Here is a 14498-nt window from a genome sequence, read left to right as displayed (position 1 = left end):
TATTTATTTAAATAACACAGATAAGTAATGATGTTTATAAGTCACGTTTTTTAATCAACAAAATTAATAAGATGAATGAGATATTTATATTTAATATAAACATAATATAACATTCATATTAATAGAGATGTATTAGAGTGGCTTACAGTTTGTGGTGGTTTTAAAGAGTTGTTGAGGGGACTTAGTGCGCCTAGTTTCTGTATTATATTGTAGAAATTCAGTAAATTCAGCTCAAGAATAGTGGTCTCCTTATGGAAATGCCAAGAATCCTGTAGGTGTTTAGGCCGTGAGTCTAGATGCCTCTGCTGTATTGGAATATAGAAGTAGGTCCTAATACATGTGAAGGGTACCTCAGTAGCAGGGCAGATGAACCGTCCCATGGACCAGGGCAATCAGGCAGAAAGCAGAAGCTCCCGTTTCCATGTTCTTCTTATGTGGGCTGGTGCCAGCAGGCGTGTCCAGAGTACAGGTGGGTCTTCTCACCTTATGATCCATCACGAACTCCTCACAGGTGCGGGATTTAGTTGATTGCAGAGAGTAACCAGAAAAGCCACAGGCATGCTTTTGTGGGACTGATTCCATTTTATTGTTTTGTTTATCACATGAATGGTGTTTATATGGTTAAGATTACTACGATATCTCAAATGCTACCTTAGTTTTCATGTAAGTGATAATAAAGTGCACTTAAAATGTTTAAGAAGATTCTCAGGAACCTTACTGGGATTTGGAAAACCTTGAATGAATGGGATTCATAAATGAAGACTAGCACGTATATACTGTTAGACTGTACTATATACACTATGCAGTTTCAAAAAGAAGAGTGTGGCTTTGCCGTGCTTGTTAAGCTCACGGACAGTATTTGACTCCAGGAGATTCTGAGGATCCAATGTAGCATGCCAGATTGTTAAGGGACTGCCTCAGAGAACATGGCATTGGCCATTTTGCATCGATGCTGGACTCTAGACTAAGCCAAACAAGCCTGTGAAGTCAGTGCCATCATGCCCAAGTCTCAGACGAAGAAACTGGAGCTTAGAGAGCCAAGCAACTGACCCATAGTGCCATACGTAGGAGGGGATGAGAGAGTCGTGGCCCCGGCCTTGCTCCTCACACATGTTTCATTGCCTTCCCCTGCTGTGTGACAGGGCTTACTATGTAGTAAATTGCTTGCTGTATCTTGGCTGGATGGCTTCTTCATTGGAAAGCTGCCTGAAAATGGCTGTAAGTAATTGCTTATCATGAATAGTAGTGAGTGAATCACTAAATAGAAACTGTGGGTAGTGTGACCTGTGGCTGACTTTGTGGTTCTGTGATGGGGATCACATAGAGATTGTACTTGTGGTTGGAAGTGTAGAGACAAACTCAGATTGCTTGGGTTTCCTCATAGGCTACTGGGACCCGGTACTGTCTTTGTAGTCACAAGCCAAGATAATACAGTGAACTTTTTGTCAGGGTATTTGGGCAGCACATTGATGCTTAGTCCTTTAGAGGTGGCATTTATTCTTTTAGTAATACAGTTAAGTGAGGAAAACAGTAGTGGCTTCTATCTTTCCATGATACATCCAAAGTGCAGACCAAACTGTCCCTATCCCAGTGCTTTTGGCCTCATTCTGAGAAGCCACAAAAGGCTGATCAGTGGTGTTCTTTCCCAGTGTGTTTTCATTATTTTTCTTGTTTTCTTAAGCAACAGAAATCTCATTCAATGAAACATTTTTGTGTTTCTTATTGGAGATTACCAGCCACTCACCTTCCTAAAAAGATTTGCAATTATGAAGGATCATGTTTATAAAATGTGTTCTTTTTTTTCTCTCTCTCTCTCATCTCTGATGTATATTAGAGCACTTAAAAATACATGCAAAACTCAAAACCTGTGAATGTCTTAGACCAAGAGAAAGCAATCCTAGCCATTTTACTGTTCCTTCTGGTTTTAAAGCCTTAATTAATCTGCACAACATACTGTCTTTTAGTCCATATAGCTCCTGTCTCCTATCCCCTTTACTTTTGATAATTCATTTGAAATAATTGACCCTTTCCTAATCACTGGAAAGGGTTTAAAGTCTGTTACAATTCTTTGATTTTTTTTAACTAAGATCAAGCATAATTCCCCCATCTTGAGTGTGACCCAGACTTAGAAATTCCCTTCTTTGGGATGACATGCTGACATAACACCCTGTGAGTTCAAAGGCTAGTCCACCAAGGGGCTAGTTTCACCTGCCCTGTTCTGACGATTTTTGATTTGGAGGAGAAGCTACCCACTCACCTAACCTGATGGAAGGAGACCTCCCATCAGAAGCATACGCTCACAGCCATGTTAGATAAACCAGTCTGTTTGCCCTGCCATCACAGCAGACAGGGTTAGCGTTGGCAGCCTTGCTGCTCCTGTGACCTCAGAAAGGGAGCCTATTGCTACATGCTGTGTTTTTATAAAGTGGAAGACTGGATCAGTAGTAGACAGAATGGATTGATTATTCTACCAGCTTCGTTAGGAACAGTAATCTATTCTTAACAGGCTCTGTTGTGACCTTAATATACTTGTTTATCCTTCTCTTAGAGTAAAGAAAGACCTAGGATATATTCTAGATCTCGGTTTGAAATGTCCATCTTATTTTTATTTTCTTGAGGTAGAGTCTCATGCATCCCAAGATAATCTCAGACTCCCTGTGTAGTTATGTAGTTATGTGTGTAGGATGACCTTCAACTTGTGATTTTCCTGCCTCCACCTCCCAAGTGCTGGGACTAGACATAGCACCACACCTGCCTGCTTCAGTACTGGACGTCTAACCCATGACTTCAGGCATGCTAGGTTACATACGTTCTTTACTGACTGAGACATATATCTATACACCACTGAAATGTGTTTTTTATTATTTATTATTGTATGCTGATTTTCTTATAAATGTTTTCAAAGCATATTTGAAATAAATGTTAACTTGCTGACAATATGTGGTACCTCCTAGAAATATGTAGCATTGTTAGTCTGAAAGATGGGGCTCTTTCTATATCCTTTCATTTTAATAGAAAAGGTAGTCTGTAGTTTGAGCAGAGTGAGCAAGAAGTCTTCCTTCTGAAGCAAAGCTAGGCTGGTGGAAACTGAGTCCACCTTTTTTCTCATTTCTAATTGCATTAGAATTGCTAGTGAGTGATTTTAGGAAGGAATTGTAGTGCTCTGTTTCTACAAAGTCAGCACCTGGTGTTCTCTGAATTTTCATTTTGCTAGATTATTTATATTAAAATATAAATATAGTTCATAGAGGTCACAAATTAATCTAAAAACACTAAATTTGTCAGCGGTGAGAAAGCAAGCAACTTTATTTCAGTGCTTTTCCAAATGCTTTGTTCAGATGTTCAGAGCTAGTATAAAGTAGGTTTTAAATTGAGTTGGCAGTTAATTCCAGTGTTTGGCTCTATATTCTATAATGCTAATTATAATTATGATCTTTTAACAGGCAAAAATAGATAAATTAAGATTTTAATAGTATGGTTGAAAAGGAAAAGTCACATGACTACAAAATCAGTTCTGTGTTTAGGAAATTTCACATGTCTGATTTTTTAAGTGTATGGATAATAACTGCACTTATTGTTATGTTACATGTATTATTTTGCCTGGAAGAATGTGTGTGTGCTCAGTGCTTACTGGATACTAGAGGATGCTAGAAGATATAGTATTCCCTAGAGCCAGAGGTACAGATGGTTTGAGCTTCCATGTGGGTGCTGGGAATTGAACCTGGTTCCTCTGGAAGAACACCCTGTTCTCTTCTGAGCCATCTCTCCAAATCCTATATAATTATCTTTAAGGATGGTCTTTTGAAGCCTTGAGCAGATCCTCCTGGAAAAATACAGTTAAGATTCTAGACCTTTCTGTACCTGGTCTCTCATTCCAAGTTGCTCTCTGATTAAACTTTTGGATGATTTTATCTCTGAACTGTGATTCAGTTTTCCTGTAAAGTTGTTCTAAGTATAGCATGGTTTTACTTCTCTATGTGGTGTTCTCCCTGGGACTCACTGGAATCCTTTTTCTTTCCACAGACATTTTGAACCAGGTAATGTATCATATGTCATTAAGTAAATGAGCATCATTACAAGTATGTGCTCTCACATGCCTAACTAACTGGGTGTGTGTTCAAACAAGGTTTACAGTGTTTCACATCTGGAGAGTCTGGTCCTAGGCTATGCTTGGCTTCCTAAACTGGGTTAAGACACCCCACGTTGGGATTGTGAAAAAATTGGTAATGATAAAATATTCTTTAATGCTCATCAACCAAAATTTAATTCAGAATAAAGCATGTGAGGAGTCTGAGGTGTTCTGTCTGTACTCATGTTTTGCATTGCATGGTTCACTGCAGCCCAAGTTGCAAGCACACAGATGGGCACTTTTGTGTGGACACTGCTGTCATGCCATGCAGTGCCAGCAAATCCGACCTGAACTGCTCCAGCTCACCTGCAAGACCGCTGTGTGTTTACTGCCCTCATACTCATTGTATGCTTTCTGCTCTTATAAAAATATAATGGTTTAGTTGTGAAAGCAAAGACTGGATATTTTCCTACCATCGTTGCTCAACGTGTAAATTTCAAATCATTGTACCTTTGGGTTGTACAGTTAGAATGTTTGATTTTATAAATTGCTATTTGAACTGCTGACATGAGTTTCATTAAGAAATTGCTTAATTAAATCTTTGCTTAAAATATTAGGACAGAATCTCCAACAATTTCTGATATGACCATAAATATACTTCTGCCATTTTGTAATTATGTGTATATGAAGCAAAACTCTCAGCATTGAGCAATAGAAAATGAAATTATTGATGAGCTCTGAAAGTGTAGTAACCATGATTGCATTCCACCTATAAAAATACAAGCTATGTCCAGCCACTAGTGTGTAAATGCTGTAGTTATAAAATTACACATAGCTCATTTTTTGTGCTTTGTTATTAGTAGACTTTTGTCCTGTATATCTGTATTCTCAGAGTCAGGTAAAAAGGATTCAGCTGGGAGTGGGGAAAGCTGAAAGCCAAGTCTTACGGCATCCCGTTTATCAGGACAAAAAAGCAGTGAGATCTTTTGTACATAATCTATAAATTAAGATGCTAAAATGTAGGATAATTAAGAGGTGTTCATAAGATCACAAACATAATAACCTGATTTACCTTTGTATCCTGATGTGAGTTTTTAATGAAAGTTAGTAGATTAATAGCAAAATGTAGAGGGCATAGTTTTAGCACACATTGATGAGAAAGAAGTCTTGCCTCCTTTGAATAGTAATACTATAGAGGCTGAAGTAGGAGCAAAATGGTTGTCTCCAACCAACTGTTCTTTGGGACCTGACCTCAAAGCATCATCATTACCTAGAGAGCCATAAGCAAACAGAGTGAGTATTTCTCAGTCAGGTAGGAGCCTCCGTGATGAGCACTGCTTAGCTGCTGAGTACCCGTCCCTTTTGGACACTGCTAAATAGTGGATTTGAAATAACTGTAGAATTGAGGAATCTTCATGCTCATAACATGGGCTGTGGCAGACTCTTGGGCATTTGTGGGTACTATAACAAGGAGAATTTTTAAACGGCCTAGAGAAAGTAAAGGAATGAATCACCACAAACAGCAAGAAGAAAGGTATTCTTAAAAGTGTGTGTGTGTATGGAAGTGTATGTATGTACCTTTTCCTTTCCAAGGTTTGGTCACGGTGTTTTATCACAGCAATAGTAACCTTAAGTCACATTCATGAGCACACATATATACACACACATGTAAAAACACAGGTTTTCTGCCTTTAGAACTTTGCCTTTAATCTCACCAAACCTATGTGCGTGATTCTTTGGGCACAGATGCAGAAACTGAGGCTCAAAGAAGCAAGCTGACTTTCTCCTCATTAAGTAACGATTATATCCCAACTAGTTGACACTGTATCCAAGAAAGAGAATGATCAACTCTTGCTCCTTAATAACATGACCACAGTGAAGTTCCAATAAAGCCTTTTCAGGGTCCCAGCATAGGTCATTCTAATTTTGGGGGCTTGGTGTGACAAAAGGACCTGTGCTCTGATATGATGATAGAAATGAATAGATGGGAGTGCTTTTAACACTGTTCCATGGAGTCCAGAGCCCTAGAAATAGGCAATCTGATCCCTGCCTGTGGTGCTTTGACTAAGAGTATCCCCTATAGGCTCATATATTTCAATGTTTGGTCACCATGGTGTGACAGAATTAAAAGGATTAGAAGGTGTGTCCTTTTTGGAGGAAGTGTGTCACCGTGGCAGGTGGCAGTGAGATTTGAGGCTTCCATAGCCCAAGCCAGGCTCAGCATCACTCTTGCTGCTGCCTGAGTATCTGGAGGTAGAACTCTAAGCTTCTTTCCCAGCGGCATGTCCACTTGTGTGCCACCATGCTCCTCTGAGACTGTAAGCAGACTTTATAAAAATGGCTCTGATCATGCTGTCTCTTCACAGCAGTCAGCAGTAATGAAGATACTGCCCACTCAGCCAAATCCAAGCTTCTTTACCATGTGCTTTGTGTGCGTGTACGGTGTGTTGTTACCTTCTGCCTTGAATGTTCTTAGCCCGGGTCTGGTTAGTGGACAGCTACTCAGCAGCAAGTGTTTGCTTAGTTACCATCTCCTGAATCCTCCAAGTTTCCCTTGTGTGTTTTGTTACTCAGATCTCAAATGGGTGACTTGTATAGACCCTTTTAAGTAGTGTGTTCTCATATAGATGACTATTATTCCTCATGCTATACAAATAAACTTACTGCAGAATAATTATCAGAAAGACAATAAATTAAGTTATTGGGATGTTTAAGGACATGTGTTAAATGATGAGCTGTGGATTTTATCTTATTGGTTGCCTACAAGTTGAGTCCTCAGTAGTCTAAAGTGAATAGATAAATACTTCAGATATATCTTTTGCTTTGTAAACAGATATATTACTTTGGATTAATGGCTTGAATTTTACAGTATTTTATCATTTAAAAATTATATGTACATATGTGTCTTTGTGAGGGTATCTGTGGATGTCAGAGGCATTGGTTACCCACAGGTAGAGTCAGCTACCATGGGTGCTAGGAATGAAAGCCAGGTTCTTTATAGGAACATTCTGAGTCCTCCTTCTAGCCCTTCAGAGTTATTGTTTTCTTTTTCCTTTAAATACAAAAGAAGTGCGAATAACAGAAGGCAGAAAAGCCAGTCATCTTTTAGATTTCCAATCATAGAATTAAAATTTTTCTATATGGCAAAGCATACTGTGAACAAAAGACAGAGAGAATACTGTTTGTTTGTGGTATAAGAGGAAATCATAAACTGAGATTCCCTCTTAGTACAACACAGCTCCCGAAATGCAAGATACACCTGCATATACCTGCAATCCAACTCATTCCTGGACATTTTCACACAAGGGCTTAATTCCCAGGACTGGCTCAGAGTTCTGACAGTATTCCAGAAACTTCAGGTGTTTCCATGGTCTGTGAACCTGGATACCCACAGCCCTTTTAGGCATTATTAGTTTGCTTAACCTCAAAAACTCCCAGAAACCTGTTTACCTGTGTCTTGTAAACCTTGTTACAAAGCCTCCAGTTGTAGAGGTGGTGGTGTTGACATACAGAAAGAGGGGCGTGACCTTCCTGTCCCCTCCTGTTCTTCATCCTCCAGGAACCTGCTGGTGTTTGGCTAGCTGAAAGACCTCCAAACTCTGTTCTTTGGTAGCACATGATTGAGACCCAGACAATTTTACCCTCAAGGGTGTAGCCTGGTGCTAATAGTCTAAGGGAGGGGCCAGCATTTCTTATCTCTGAAGTCTTCTGGCATTTTAGTGTTTCCATCCAGGCTGTGAACTGTACCCCTCCTCCTGTCTGGGTAGGTCTGACAGTTCCTTTATGGCCAGGTTTGACAAAAAATAGCCAGGAGCCAGAAAGAACCCAGATGTCCTTCTACAGAGGAATGGATACAGAAAATGTGGTACATTTACACAATGGAGTACTATTGGCTATTAAAAACAATGACTTCATGAAATTCTTAGGCAAATGGATGGAACTAGAAAATATCCTCCTGAGTGAAGTAACCCAGTCACGAAAGAACACACATGGTATACACTCACTGGTAAGTGGATATTAACCTAAAAACTTGGATTACCTAAGATACAATTCACAGACCACATGAAGCTCAAGAAGAAGGAAGACCAAAGTGTAGATGCTTCAGTCCTTTTAGAAGGGGGAATAAAAATACTCTCAGGAGGAAATATAGAGACAAAGTGTGGAGCAGAGACTGAAGGAAAGGCCATCCAAAGACTGCCCCACCTGGAGATCCATCCTATATACAGTCACCAAACTGAGACAATATTGTGGATGCCAAGAAGTGCATGCTGACAGAAGCCTGATATAGCTGTCCCTTGAGAGGCTCTGCCAGATTATGACAAATACTGAGGTGGATGTTCACAGCCAACCATTGAACCAAGAATCGGCTCAACAGTGAAGGAGTTAGAGAAAGGATTGAAGGGGTTTGCAACCCCACAAGAACAGTACCAACCAACTAGAGATCCCAAGAACTAAACCACTATCCAAAGAGCACACATGGAGAGACCCATGGCTCCAGCTGCATAGATAGCAGAGGATGACCTTGTTGGGCATCACTGGGAAGAGAAGCCCTTGATTCTGTCAAGACTTGATGCCCCAGTGTAGGGTAATGTCAGGGCAGGGAGGTGGGAGGGAGTGGGGAGCACCTCATAGAAGCAGGGGGTAGGGTGGGATAAGAGGTTCGTGGAGGGGAAACTGGAACATTGGAAATATAAATAAAATATATCCAATTAAAAAATGAAAACATATAAGGAAACTGAATTTCTGTACCTGTGTCAGACACAAGACCTTCTAGATTTATGGTCTATATCAAGGAGGAATTATGAATGAAAATCAGAAGTTATACCTTACCATTAGCAACACATACTACAAACATAGCCCACCCCTGTAGAAGGCAATCTGCTTGCAGACTGTAGAAAACTAGGCTAAGCAGATGAAAGAAGAGAAGGAGATATTAACAGACAGTAGATTCAGAAAAGCAGGCTCTTGGAGGGTCTATTTTTCATGCCTGAGAGGCAACAAGAAAGGATAGTGCTTCTAGGTGCTATTCGCTTTCTAGAGAAGGGTCTCTCTGATCTATGGGCATTGCTGTTGGAGATGTGATTGCTGTAGTCAGCCTCTTTCCAAGTAAACATGGCAACACCGGAGTGCGCATATGTCCACATCCCCCTGCAAGCTTGTGTTTATGTCTGTCTTTCAGACAGAGCAGCAGCCTGTATGAGCTTGTGTTTGCGAGTTGTTATTGAAGTGTTGGTTTATGCTGGGGAAAGCTGCAAACAACTTGGAAGATTCTTAGTAGAGGAATTGTTATGTAACTAGCACTACAGCTTGTTGTGAAACAACCGCAGTTGACAGAATTATTAATACATGCTTATGTGAATCTCTTGGTCTTTATTCAGTAGGAAAAGAGGAAGTCATGGCATCTTATGCACAGTTCCTTATTGGGCTTTGTAAAAAGTGCCTGTGTTTGTGTGTGTGCTGACACAGGAAGATGTAGGGTTGGAATAGGAAGTTGCAGTTTCTATCTTTATGTCTCTATAGTTGCATGTGAATTCACACTTTTATAAAATAAGCACTTAAGGTTATAACATGGTACAGTCATGTTATAAGGTGTGTCCAGGTCCTTTTCCTGGGCTCCAGCACTACAGTGTACATAGCAGCTTATGTAGCCTTCGTGCTCCAGCTACTGTGCCTGGCTCCCGACCCGAGAGAAGGGACATTTTCATTCAGTGCACACGATCGCATTTTTGACACTTGCTGTATTAAGACTGAGCTCTGGGAACTGAATATGTCACAAATACGTTAAAGCCCTGAAGGGTAAGTGAAAGGTGGTCTTACATTGACTTTCAGTGAGGAAGGCGGAAGCCTGGAACTTTGGTGGCGCTTCAGGGGAGAGACGTTTGGGTAAAGTATGTAGGTTCTATATAGGCATGTACAAAACTGGGGTTTCCTGCAGAATACCTACTCTGTGGCTCACAAGACAATAAACATGTTAGTTTATTCCATTGTTGCTCAACGTTTCTAACACTGCAATACTTTAATACAGTTCTTCAGACTGTGGTGACCCCCAACCACAAAATCATTTTGTTGCTACTTCATAACTGTAACTTTGCAACTGTTACAAATTATAAAATAAATATCAGATTGCATGATGCCTGATGTGTGAGAACCACTGCTCTGGATACTCTGCACAGAAGAAAATTAAGACCCCGAAGAAAGGCCAGATTCTCAAAGAAAGAAGACATGAGAAGACATGAAAGTGAACCTCACTTTGGAATGAGTAATAGTCCTTAAACACTTCATGTGCCAGATACTGGATGTACCACAGTACAGCCCTTCCTCTTCAGAACCCCACAATGACCATACCAATTACATAATATTACCTGATTGCTATCTTACATATACTGAGATTCTACAAAGTAAACCATGATGTTAAGTTTATACTGATACCCATTAATATTGGCATTTCAACCCAGTATCAAGATTATTGGTGTAAATGTAAAAAGTTTAGAAATGTATTTTATAGACCTACAAATGAACTGGAGACTCTGAAAACTTAAGTAATTTTTCTAAAGTCACATGGCCAGTGAGGACCAGAGTAGGGGTTCAGACTCTGTCCGTGTTTCATGTCTCTCTGTTCCTCTACCAGGAAGTGCTTCAGTCACATAGTGTTTTTGAAACCAAGTAATGTACTCTCCAATCCTGGCTTCACCCTCAGCTTCGTTTACCTATGAAACAGCGCCTGAGCGCATGGCTCAAAGGTTAAGAGAACCTGCTGCTCTTGCAGAGGACCCAAGTTTGTTTCCCAGGACCCACATTAGGCAATTCACACCTTATAGCTCCAGTTCCAGGGAATCCCTCACCTTGTTCTGGTCTCTGTGGTCGCTGCACACATTGACATACACACAGATGAGCAGACACATACATGTGCATATAAATAAGAAGGACTGTTGTATGGGTCTTAGTTACTGTGATGGATCCCACTACATACTCAGTGCTTGATAAATGGCAGTCGCCAAAGGTTGGGGTGGCAGACCAGTCTGAAGTCTGGTGTTCTGTCACAAGTAAGCAGCCATTAGAGAAAGGTCTGCTCAGTCTTTGCTGTCTTCTGTGAATTACTGAGAAAGTCCTCAAGGTGTGCATACAACCCAAAGTCACTCCAGATTCTCAGGGTGTGAGCTCTTGGTTTTGATTTCAGAGTGTTTTTGATGCTTTTCTGCCACCTGACCAGATGATAAAAGACCAGTTGAGCTGCAGTGTTGTTGTCACATACCTACTGTGATTGTATGCTGACCTACCATAGATTAACTGTCTGTGAGGTAGGTGCCAAAATAGGTATCTCTATGTTTCAGGTGTGGCTTAGAGAAGGCCACTTGGCCTAGATCATGGCACACAGGCATTGAATGGAATTTCATCTCACTTGAGATTTTACATTTAAGCAGGGAAGAGCTTTTTTACTCTAAGCTACATTCAGTGACTGGGACCTGCAAACAAGATTGTCAGAGATGCAAGTCAATAGTGAGGAGGCTTAGCATGTCTGAGGGCTTCAGCCTTTCAATCTCATACACCCGAAAGGCCTATAAATTGTGAACTACACCAAAATAGTCTTTACACTTTACCTCTTCCTTCCCATAATTCACTGTCTTAGAAGCCTAGGGCTGCTACCTCTTGTCTTGGTATTTCTAATTCTTCCAGTATAGATCATAAAAGAGCTTTCTCATGCTCTCATCTCTTGGAGTGAGCAGGCCATTTCTTTTGCTTTTAGATGGTTTCTTTAGTTACAGACCTATTTCTGTGGTGGTGTTCGCTAAAACTTTTATATTTTTTTCTTTTTTCTGTGTGTCTAAAGTGATAGATAGTACATTCAATTGGCCAACAGTCCTAAAATATGGTCTCCCTCTGCCTCTGCCTTGTGATACTTCCTCCCCAGAGCAGTGTAACTGCCCCTCAGACTTGTTACATACTGAAAATAATCTTCTTGGAAAACTCTTGGTTTTATACAGAGGTAGTAGTATTTTCTGAAGGTGGGTGGACTGGGGGGAGGGTGCTTTCAGTAAACTGTCCCTGATAGATTTATAATGCAGTAAGCTAAATAAATGATAGTTAAAATGCATGAGACCTGTTCCTGTGCTGTTAAATATTACACACAGCTCTGAGGTAGCAATGATCAGCTTATTTTGGGCTTATGCTACTCCCCCCTTTAGTATCATTCTCCCCCAAATTTAAATAGTTACACTGCTGTATTTTAATATCTGTATCTAACAGAATACTGTACATATAGAACATGTCACTGTATTTGGAACACTCATTGATGTGTACATTGCACTATATAGGTTTTCCGGATCGATGGTGTAGCTTACGAGTACTCATCCATTCTGGCTTTCTGCCTCTTATCTCTCATGCTTTGCAGGGACCTGGTCAGGAGGAAACACAGGGTATTATAGAGAGAGCAGTCAGGCAGAGCACATTCTCAGCACAGATTAATGCCTCCTCCCATGGCCATCTCTGCTCCACTCATCTGCTTCCTCAGTGAGTCGTCATTGCTGATCTGCCAGGCTTCTCACAATTCTCCCAACTCTGCATGCAGTTATTATATTTCAGGGGAATCGATGTCACGGGAGGAAGAGAAATGACTGCAGTTTAATGAGTTCCTTTCTTAATCTAGGTAGTAAGTAGTGGCCACTCTATCGATTTACACATTTATACACATTTCATTTTATGATTTCAAGTAAACCAACAAAGCCTGTGTGGCAGTGTTTCCCACTTAACCACTGAGGTGCTTTCTTCTTGGGGAGCATTGGAATGAACTTCATTGTCTCTCACTGACTTGCAAAAGCAGAAAGAAGCATTAGGTGGGAATCCTCAGTGGGGTGTGGGTTTCAGAGACCCAGGTAGATAGATGCTTTGGGCCAGACATGCATGGCCTGTTGTTGAGCTGAGAGAAATTTGTTTTAGCTTTTAAAACTCTCTCAGCCATAAATGCCTATCACCACTGCAGGCATCGTGAATTTTAATGCTGTGATGAGCAAAAGTCTTTGGGAGCTTCATCTGGTCTCACTGGGTGACAGTGATGCTCCTTGCCCATTGTTCCCCAGGCTGGTGTTCCATTTCTTGAATGGCCATTGCTCCTGTACAGTTATTGAAGAGTGTTTAAAGTAAAGCATTTTGTTTCTGTTGTTGAATTGCTGGGAATAAACAGACTAAGAAATTTCAGAAGGCTTAAATTCTTACTAAGCCCTAATATCCTAATTCCAGCTCTCTGGAAAATCTCCAGTATTGTCAGTTGAGTGAGGGATACAGAGGTGACAGGTAACCCATCCCTCCGATGGAAAACCATGTGTGTAAGGACTCCTCGTTCATGTAGTAAATAGTAGGCATGTGCTGCAGGCTCCACACAAATGCAGGATCTTGGCACTCCAAAATTTAGGAATAGAGAGATGGGGATTTGAGTTAAACTGGAACGTTCGAAAAGCTGGCACGTGAAAGGAGTATCACCTCCAACTCAGTCACCTGTTAAGCCAGCTTCCATACATTAGTCCCAAGGTAGAGAGTCTCCTCTCCATATCCCTATAAAGGTCATGATGAGCCTGGCAGTGCCTGGAGAAGAGCCAGTGTGTTAACGTCTGTTGCGCAATCTCATAGAGCCATGCAGGGGCTGCTTTACTATAGAGCGGCAATGAAGAGACCAGCAAAAAGCACTGATATTAGTAAGGCGATGATTAGCCTGAGAGGATGAGCCGGGATTCTCAGTGGTAGGTGGCCTTCTGTGGCCACTTTGAGGTACCAGTGTATGGGAAAGAAAGCCAAGTGTGACTTGACAGGTTTCACGTTGCAGTTTCTCTAATGCAGTGCTGTTTGCCAGTGTCTAAATAAGAGAAAGGGCCCGAGGATGAAGACTGAGGGCCCATTGGTGGCTGGATGCCTAAGTTAATGTTTTAGGGGTGAAGATAACAACTTAAAACTTTTGGAAAGCATTTAAAGAGAGAAGAGTTAAGATCTCAAAGTCATAGACAGAGAAATAATAAAATCCCAGTGACAGGTAGGGCCTTTACAGTTCATGAGGTCACACAGGTGAAGAGGCAGTAGAGAGGGCAGGAGCATGAGACAGATGGAGAGTGGTGAAGAGAGCTGCTAGCATGAAGACAGACAGATGTTCCCTGGAGTCAGTTACTGTCTGTGTATCCACGCTACGGAGAATGTTTGTGGGCTTCACACCAGTTCCTGGAGAGTTGTCCTCACTTTTTAGATTTGAAAGAAAGAACTAGGGGACATTTTTCCCATAAATAGAAGGTGAATAAATTTTTGTGCCAACTAAGGTAGAAAGCTTAGAAGTTTCTGTTACAGATGTTCCTGTAGTTGTCATCCAAGCATGCAAAATTTGAACCTAGAGATGATTTTATAAAAAAAAAACCAAAACAGTTTACAGATGCTCTTTTGTAAGCTATGGCAT

General features: G+C 40.8%; 1 protein-coding gene across 2 annotated transcripts in view; it reads left to right on the top strand.

The window, feature by feature from the left end:
* ASAP1 (ArfGAP with SH3 domain, ankyrin repeat and PH domain 1) overlaps positions 1-14498 on the top strand; it is a 276123-nt gene that overhangs the window by 163507 nt on the left and 98118 nt on the right. The window lies entirely within an intron of this gene.

The sequence above is a fragment of the Micromys minutus genome (genome assembly GCF_963924665.1).
Source record: "Micromys minutus genome assembly, chromosome: 27".
Classification (NCBI taxonomy): domain Eukaryota; kingdom Metazoa; phylum Chordata; class Mammalia; order Rodentia; family Muridae; genus Micromys; species Micromys minutus.
Note: the sequence above shows the minus strand (reverse complement) of the source record. Positions and strands in the feature narration are given on the sequence as shown.